This window comes from Hippopotamus amphibius, chromosome 13, assembly GCF_030028045.1.
Source record: "Hippopotamus amphibius kiboko isolate mHipAmp2 chromosome 13, mHipAmp2.hap2, whole genome shotgun sequence".
NCBI classification, from domain to species: domain Eukaryota; kingdom Metazoa; phylum Chordata; class Mammalia; order Artiodactyla; family Hippopotamidae; genus Hippopotamus; species Hippopotamus amphibius.
The window spans coordinates 93,863,435-93,871,686 of record NC_080198.1 but is presented as its reverse complement, the minus strand read 5'-3'; the positions used below and the strand labels follow the sequence as shown (position 1 = coordinate 93,871,686).

At 48.8% G+C, this 8,252-nt stretch overlaps 1 protein-coding gene across 2 annotated transcripts in view; it reads left to right on the top strand.

Annotated features, from left to right (window-relative positions):
• Positions 1–1,441: 1,441 nt before the first annotated feature.
• The window catches only part of HS3ST1 (heparan sulfate-glucosamine 3-sulfotransferase 1), a 30,289-nt gene continuing 23,478 nt past the window's right edge, over positions 1,442–8,252 (top strand). Inside the window, exons 1-2 of one of the 2 annotated variants that reach the window (XM_057705911.1) lie at positions 1,442–1,589; positions 2,232–2,341. The gene's annotated coding sequence lies outside the window, so the exon portion shown is untranslated. Of the gene's footprint in view, positions 1,590–1,842; positions 2,342–8,252 lie in introns of both variants that reach the window. The other variant, XM_057705909.1, reaches the window with a different exon arrangement.

Here is an 8,252-nt window from a genome sequence, read left to right as displayed (position 1 = left end):
CTTTGGGCACAAAGGCACTTTGAACTCCTAAGGAAAAGCAATCATGCCAATTTAGAACATCAAAGCTGCTCCTTATTTTGAAGAACTCATGATCTGTGCTGGGCTTAGCTGCTGGTAGGAGCTTAAGGACACCAGTAATTGACAAGGGTACATCTTAAACTACCGTTTGACCCACACAACCTCATACATGATTTTACAGGGCTCCATAGAATGGGGGGGGGGGAAGCACTTCTTTTAAAGCTAAAGTCAATTTGAATGTTAAGACTTTTCAAAGTAGGGCTTTAAGCTGACTTTGTTTTTTCCAGTTTTACTGAGAAATAATTGACATACACCACTGCATGAGTTTAAGGCATACAGCCTGATGGTGTGATTTACATATATTGTGAAATGATTACCACAATAGCTTCAGCTAACATCCATCTTCTCACACAGACACAATAAAAAGGAAGGAAAGAAGAAAAAAATAAAACAAAGAATTCTTTTTGTGATGAGAGCTCTTAGGATTTGTTTTATCAACAACTTTCCTATATGCCATACAGCGGTGTTAACTATACCCACCATGTTGTACATTATACCTCTGGTACTTATTTATTTTATAATTAGTAGTTTGTACTTTTTGACCACCTTCCTCCAATACCAGCCCCTAACCACAAATCTGATTAAAGTGACTTTTTAAAATATAAATATATATATTTTTTCTTTTTTTTTTTTTCCAACCTAAAATAGGCATGTCAGCATAAGTCTGGTTCAAAGAAGTAACCAGGGTCATTAAAACCCCTAAAAGCTTATTTTTCAAAATAAGACTTGGTCTTGGCCTCCCAGACGCTACTGGCTTTATTAGACAGCCAGAAAATGTCGGTCGTTATTTTGCTTCCTATTGTAAAAGGGCAGTGGGCAACAGTACATGAAAAAGGGGTCAGTTTCCTACAGGATTCATTACTTAGATGGGAGAGAATTTTTAATCTAAGGAAAGTTAGTGAAAGATTTCTTTAAACCTAAAGGACAATTCTGAATTCTTCCAAGTATTTATCTTCCAGTATTTAAGATATGGAAGAGCTGCTGAAATTTCATCTAAAATAAATTACTTTGACGCTCATCTGGCATTTTTCTTTTTCTTTTCTTTTTTTCCCCGTGTTTGCTGATCTGCCTTTGAAGGCGGCTTGCTTTGGCTAGGGTAGGCAGGAAGCCCAGCTTCCCCAAAGAGATTCCAACTCCAGGCCCCTGGAAATCTGAAATCTGAAATAGAACTGAAGGCCGGTCTAGTTCTCACACAAAACTTCCCAGCTACGGGAACGCGGGGGAGGGGGCAGGGAGACCTGCTTAATTTCAGAGCTGACGTTTGCAATTCCTGGTGCCCTAGCAAAGGCTGGGCTGAACGCTCTGCACTCTCCTGGTGAATCGGCATCCGCTCGCGCACGCGAAACCGAAGCGCGAGGGCACGTTCAATGGCGACAAGCAGCGCTGGGGAGCCGGCTGCTAGCGCGGAGCCCGGTCAGGGCTGCCCGGCCGCTGGCGTCCCGGCCCAGCAGCGGTGCGTGAGGATGCCTCCTCCTGCTCCCTGGGCGGCGCAGGGAGCACCGACGCTTAAGGTGGGCACCTGCCGGGAAGGAAACAGGCGGTGCTGACGCACGTGGGAAGAGCGCAGGTCCCGGGGACCTTGCGAGGCTGGAAAGTGGAGGAAGATGTGGGTTCAGGGTTCAGACCTACCCGTCCCTAGCAAGAGTGACGGAGTAGACAGGACTTCCCAGGTTTACAGCGACAGCAGAGTCACCCAACCCACAACCAGCCCCACCCTCGGGATAGCGCTAGCTTCCTCCGCAAGCCTCCATCCCCATCCGCCAGCCTCCCAGGACTGAAACCCGAGGAACTGCCGCGCCAGGTGGGCAGGACTGACTCGTTCAATACCTGTCGGGAGTCCTGAGCCCAGCCCCGCCGCCCCGAGCGCGAAGCAGCGAGCCGGGCAAACGAGCGGACCCGACTCGGGGCAGCACCAGAGCAGACCCGGCAGCAGTGGGCGCTCGCGATCCTCCTCTGCCCAACACGCTCTCCCTCAGGACCCGGCCTCCTCCGTCCCCTCCTCCCTCTCCTGCTCCTCCTCCTGCTCCTCCCCTCCGCGAGTCTGATAGTCTAGCCTCCCGCCTGCAAAGTCCCCGGCGCGCGGGCAGCCGCGAACCGCCGCCACTGCCGGGTCTCAGTGGATGCCCGCGCCCGTGCCTCACCCACCTGCCCAGGTCGTCCCGAGGCTCTCTTCGCCGGCCGCCGGTGCTCCACGGCGCTGCTCATGGCCAAACCCGAGAGCCGACTTCGGGCGCCGGACCGGCTGGAAGGTGGCTTGGCTCAGGTGAGTGCCGTGCGCGCTGGGCGAGGGCCGCCAGTCCAGGGAGTGGCAAGATCAGGGGCCGTCGAGGTGCCCTGACCCGGCATCCCGGACTTAGGGCAAGAGCAGAGCCCAAGGTGAGTTGAGGCTGGAGCAATGAAGTGGACTTAGGGGGGAAACCAAGGAGAGACCAGAGGTTTTCCCTTCCTCCTAACCTCCTCACTTGGTCCCTCAGCTGTGCAAGTCTTTAGGGATTGGTTTTTACAGGAAAGTATCCGGGTTTCTGATTTAGTGGACTGGATTTTTTTTTTTTTTTCAAACCCCCTAGCAGAGTCAGGAGGTTCGCTCCTGCCCGACGCTTCACTGTCGGGCCGACAGTGATGGGCAGCAGGAGCGCAAAGGGCCGCGGAGCCCGGGTACCACTCTGGCTGAGAACTGGGGCGAGGATACAGTCAGCAAAAAGTCAGTCTGTTGAGGGAGCATCCAGGGTGGGGAAACCTTGGTCTGGTTTGCTTTTGGAGCGGTGCAGAGATGGGGCATCTCCCGAGGGGCGGGGATGCTCGGGGTGGGGGGGGGGGGGGAGAGAGATCCAGGAGACAGACGGTAAGTAGCCTTTTCCCCCAATGCCAATTATGCACGGTTCTGATTTTTCATGTTACTTTTTACCTTTTTTTTTTTTTTTTTCTGCGTCTGTTTCTATTTAGAGCACCTTGGGTGGTGACGGCAGATGAAGGTGAGGGGAGGAGGGGCGCCAACGCGCGGTGGGAGCGGGTAGACCCCGGCTCATAACCGGGGGCACACTCACGGAGCCTGAGGTCTCCAGGTGCGCCCTCCGAGCCAGGCGGCCGACCGCGCGCTGCTCCCCCTTCTGGCCCTAGCCTGTCCCTGGAGCCGGAGAGCCTCTTCCTGAGCCGGCAAAAAATGAGATGGATGAAGCGAGCGGGAACAAGAGCTGGGATGCAGGGCGCAGGGTGTGAGGTGTGCTCAGCTCCGCGGCCGTTTGCCGGCTCTGTGCGTCTTCCATCTCATCCCCTCCGCCAGGAGGGCGTCCACGCTTCCTCGCACTCTCAGGCCCCTCTCTCGGGAGGGAATCGCATCCCTCTTCCTCCGCCCTCCACTTTGCAGGACCAGTTGTATCCTTGCCTTGCCTTGCGCGAGTCTCGCTCCTCCCCCCAGCGTTGTCCGCCGGCTATTTTTATCCACTACTTGTACAGGGATGCTTTTGGGGGGATTCTGGGGAGGCGATTCCAAACCTGTCTTTTCGCTGCACTCCCAGAAGCGGTCCCCTGCTAGCAGGGAGCAGCCGCGATGAGCAGCCAAGGGATCCGGAGGGAGGGCGCCCGCTCCTCCTCCCGCAGCTCGAGCTCTCGAAGCCCCGGTACCAGCGGCTCGGCCGCTCCGCCCGCCGTTCGCGGGATCTGCGGGAGCAGATCCCCGGAGAGTCCCTTAGCCTCAGGGCGCCAGTGCTTGAGCCGCTTTTGTGACCACAGCCCGTTTACACACAGGATCCTTTGGGTCCTACTTGGGCGTTCTCGCCTTGCTGCAAAATCTTACCTTATTTTGTTGAAATGTAATTATCAACGTCCACTCAAAGGTTAATTTCAGGAATTTCATGTTAATAAAAAAAAAAGAGGGGACGATAACCCGACTTCTGCCTCCCTGCATTTCTAAAGCCCATCCTTTGGCGTTCGGAATTATTCTTGCTTTCTCAGTAATGATGGGGTACGATTCGAATAAGTCTGACCCAGTGAAATTCCAGGAGATAGATGCTTCAGCTGCAAATCGCCGCGTTACACTTTGTGTTTCCAGTGCTTAGATTTTTTTTCCCTCTTCCCATAGGATTGCAGAAATAACATATTGAAATGGACCACTGTGTTACATAAGGTTTCTCCAGCGCCAGGCAGAGAAAGCTCAGCTTCCCAAGGAGCTTTTCGGGGCTTCAGTGGGTCCCTCTAACTCTTTCAGCCGAGTTTAATCAGCAACTTCATGACTAAGCACTCTTAAGTCGAAGCAGTTAATTATGAAGGTAGCATCCAGTGAGGATCCCTTACTAAGGCATCTTGAGCGGTGTTCTCTGGGCTAGGGATCCCAGCTGAAGCTGCGGGCTGTTCAGTGCACCTTAGCTTTTAAGATGGGAGATTCTTTGCTTGTGAAACTGGTGAGAAAGTGCTACCTTGAACTTGCAAAGGGGATCAGGAAAAGCCCATGGTTCTTAGCTGTGTTGTGGTGTACCTTGTGTGAAATTTCAAGTCCTCCACTTTGTAGATGTTCAGGAACCCTTTACTTGAACTCCACAGTATAACTGGGGATGTGCTTTGGTTGTGCAAAGCAGAAATTATCTTACTGGAAAAGTCCGGAGTGCTCCTTGAAGGCAAACACATTGTGGAAGGTTTTCTGTCTTGAACTAAAATTTGATGATGAATAGAAAGGGGCTAGGGATATGGACTGGCTGATGTAAAACTGCTTGATCGTTACCCCGTGCCTTTCCTAGAACAGGGCATCTACCCAGCGTGGCACATACCGACAGTGAGTACTGAGTCATATTCTCTCTATTGAGGCCAGTTTGGAGAGAGGGACAGTAAAAGGTACTGATGTTCTGATGGAACTGAGCCTGTATTCAGGGTCAGGGCTGAGAATCTAGGTTGCAGGGCATGCTTCTAAGCCAGGGTCCTTGTGTGAGAGACAGTCTTGGAGGAGTGAAGGCGAGTAGCAACTTTGCAGAGTAGTAACCTTCTGGCTGCTCTGTGGAAAATGCAGTACCTTTCCGGCTGGTGTTGGAAAAGATCTGGGTTTTTACCCATCACTTTGATGTAAGTATCTTCCTTCAACCCCACTGATGACCCAGTGCTTCTTACTCAGGGCAACCTTTTCCAGTGGGGTAATGGCAAGAGTGCTAGCTGAATTTGGAACCAGCTTCTTGCCCCAGGACCCTGAGCTATTTATTTTTTTACTCTCTGAGCCTCAGATTCTTCCTCTGCAAAATATAGACTGAAAGATAATTATAAGAAAGTGAGAAATGTATGTGAAGAGCATTTGGGTAGTTCTCAAACACTGGTGGAAAATGTACAGGGTTACTTAAATTGCTTTTGCTGCAGATTTCATTTGGTCTATTTTAATGCTGAATTTCATTATAATTTGTGAATGCCTGTGTGAATTACATATGCTAAGCATTAAATAAGGGAGAGGATTTCATATAATGGACCAGTATCTCCTTGTGATTACTGCACCTGAATTTCACCAGCACCAGGCCTCCCTGCTTGAGAACCATTAGTTTCTTGTTTGTAGAACCAGAGTTAAACTTTTTTGAGTGTCTTTTTTTTTTTTTAAGCTTAATGCATTTCCTATGTCTTAAGGAAATGTATGTTTCAGGAAGGCCCTGATATTGATTAACTGAAAAAAGAGGCACATTGCAGATGAGTGTATCAGTTGGGGAAAAATGATACATGATCATTTTCAGGAGATGACTTGGGTCTCCCTTGTCTACATCTGTCATCAGCATAAAGCATTGTTTCTCTGTTGCATTTTGGTGTTCAAAATTTTTCCCCAGGACCTAGTTAAGTGGCTAATAGATGCTCCATAAGTATTTCTGAAATGAGTGAACAAATGATTGAACTGAATCTTCATAGCAACCCCATGCTGTACACAGGCAGATGGCATCATTTCTATTTTAAAGATTTCGAATCTGCCGATTACAAGAGTTAATTAATTTTCCAAAGGTACAAAGGATTCCAGATTGGAGTTCAGGTCTGTCTGTTCTCATTCCATTCTGCTGCACTGCCTGTGTTGCCCTCTCTCTCCCATCACCACTTACAATCATCCTAATCCGTAATAGACTTTTGCATTTTGGAAGGTTCCCAGCAACCAAATGCCCTTCTTCAGGGGGTAGCAGCCTCCCTCATGGAGGGCCTTTTCCATAAGGGGTGGGGCTCTTTAACTGTGTCCATCTCTCCAGGTTCTGAACTGGGGCTCAGTTGGATGACCCCACGTGAGACTTGGAATCTCAAGGGACTAACTAAAGGACAAAAGGACAACTGAGCATTTATTTACCACCCTGGGTCATGAGTCAAGTGGTAGCAGCAGTCTCGATGTCGTAGGATGTCCCAGGGATGCCAGTCCTATGGCATGATCCTGACACTCCCCGGTGCCAGGTTCCCTCCATTCCTTTTCATGTCCACGCTTGGCTTTTCAGCTTCTCATTAATTCCTGGAGGGAACTCATAGTGTTCACGTAAATTCTTTGTCTCTCTGATTTAGCCAGAACTGTAACCAGCTGATACTCAGCCTCTCACAATTCATCTTCAGGCCTGCCTCCAGCATGAAGCATTCTCAGCTTCCTCTACCCACAGGGAATTAAGCTCATAGCTTTTTCGGGCCATTAGAATAATGTTTACTGGGCCATAGTTTGTCAGTAGTTAAGTGATACCACCAGAGTTCTAGAAAAATGAATACAGTATTCCGAGAAATAGCTTGAACATAACGGAAATAGATCCCAGTGGGCATCTTTTCCTTTCGTTGCTTTTTTTCCCATGTTGTGTGCTTTTTGGTAACTTCCCAGCAGGGGTCACTCACTCAAATGCCTTCAGCATCCAGGCAAGTGATAGCCTGAGTGAAACAGGCCTGGGGACAGGCAGGGTAAGGGGTGAGGGGTGGGAGGTGCTGCAGCTCTGATAACAAGCGGGGACCTCAGACCCTGTCTTGCCACATCCGCTTTTTTTTTCCCAACATAGGCTGAAAGTTCACAACTTTATGTAGAATCTACTGACTTTTAAGTACTGGCAGCTAATTCGGTATTTTTAAAATACTATGACACAGGTCAAACAAAACACTTCTATCGGAAGGCCACCTCATCTAGATCCCACAGGCCTCCAATTTATGGCCTCTGGATTCCAGGGATAGAAAAGAAATTGGTTGGAATATGAGGCTCAGTAAAATCAGTTATTGGGAATATTGAGGCAAGGGTGTATCGGGAGTGTAGGGTAGAGAGTGTACCAATGAGTTAAATTTCACATTTACAGAATTTTTGTTTGTGGTATTCCTTTTCCTTGTCCTGTAAGCACTTATCCCCATTCGCATTTATCCCTTTAACACATGTTTATTGAGTTCCAATCATGTACCAAGGGTTGTTCTTCTCACTGGTGACACAGCAGGAAATAAAAGAGATGGAAAGCCCTGCCCTACTGCTTGTCTGCTAGTGGAGCCGACAGGTAAAAGCAACAGTCTATCCTAGATTAGCTCTAGATGTGCTAAGAATAAAAATAAGTCAGGGGAAACGTCAGGCTGCTGGGGTAAAATCTTCGGCAGGAGGCCAGGAATCTCCAAGTTCAGTCCCTGACTCAACATACCCAAAGTCAAGTTTCATCGAATGATGTAAAAGATTTTGGAGCGTGGGAGTTTGGACCCTGGATTCTATTCTGGGAGCTGCTATTGTGGGTATACCCCTAATAACAGACTGTGATCTTAATTTTAATGAAATCAACTATCGAACCCATTCACTGAGTGGCCAGCAGGTGCCAGGTGCTGGATTAGGTGGTAGAATCCACTAACAGACAAAACCAATCAAGGGCCAGTGCTTGAGGAAATTGTAGACCAGCATGGAAGACGTGAATAAACGATCGCAAAAGAGTAGATGGCTAAAGCAAGCGAGGAGGGTAGGAAGGGTGTCATAATTACTGAGTTTTGACACTCAGAACTCTGACATTCAGCATCTTTTTAATGGAGCATTTGATACGTGTCAGAAGCAGTTTAGGTCTGTGCTTCTCAACCTATTTGAAGCCTGGACCCCATCATCAGTGAAGATTTTTGGAAGCTTCTGTCACCTGGCTAGGACATTTTGTGTTATTACCAAATTTCATTCTGTGTTAAGAAAACGAAGTATTTAAAAAATCTGTTCCAAGTGTGAAAGTTACTTATGCCTCTTGAAACTCTAGTACACGCTC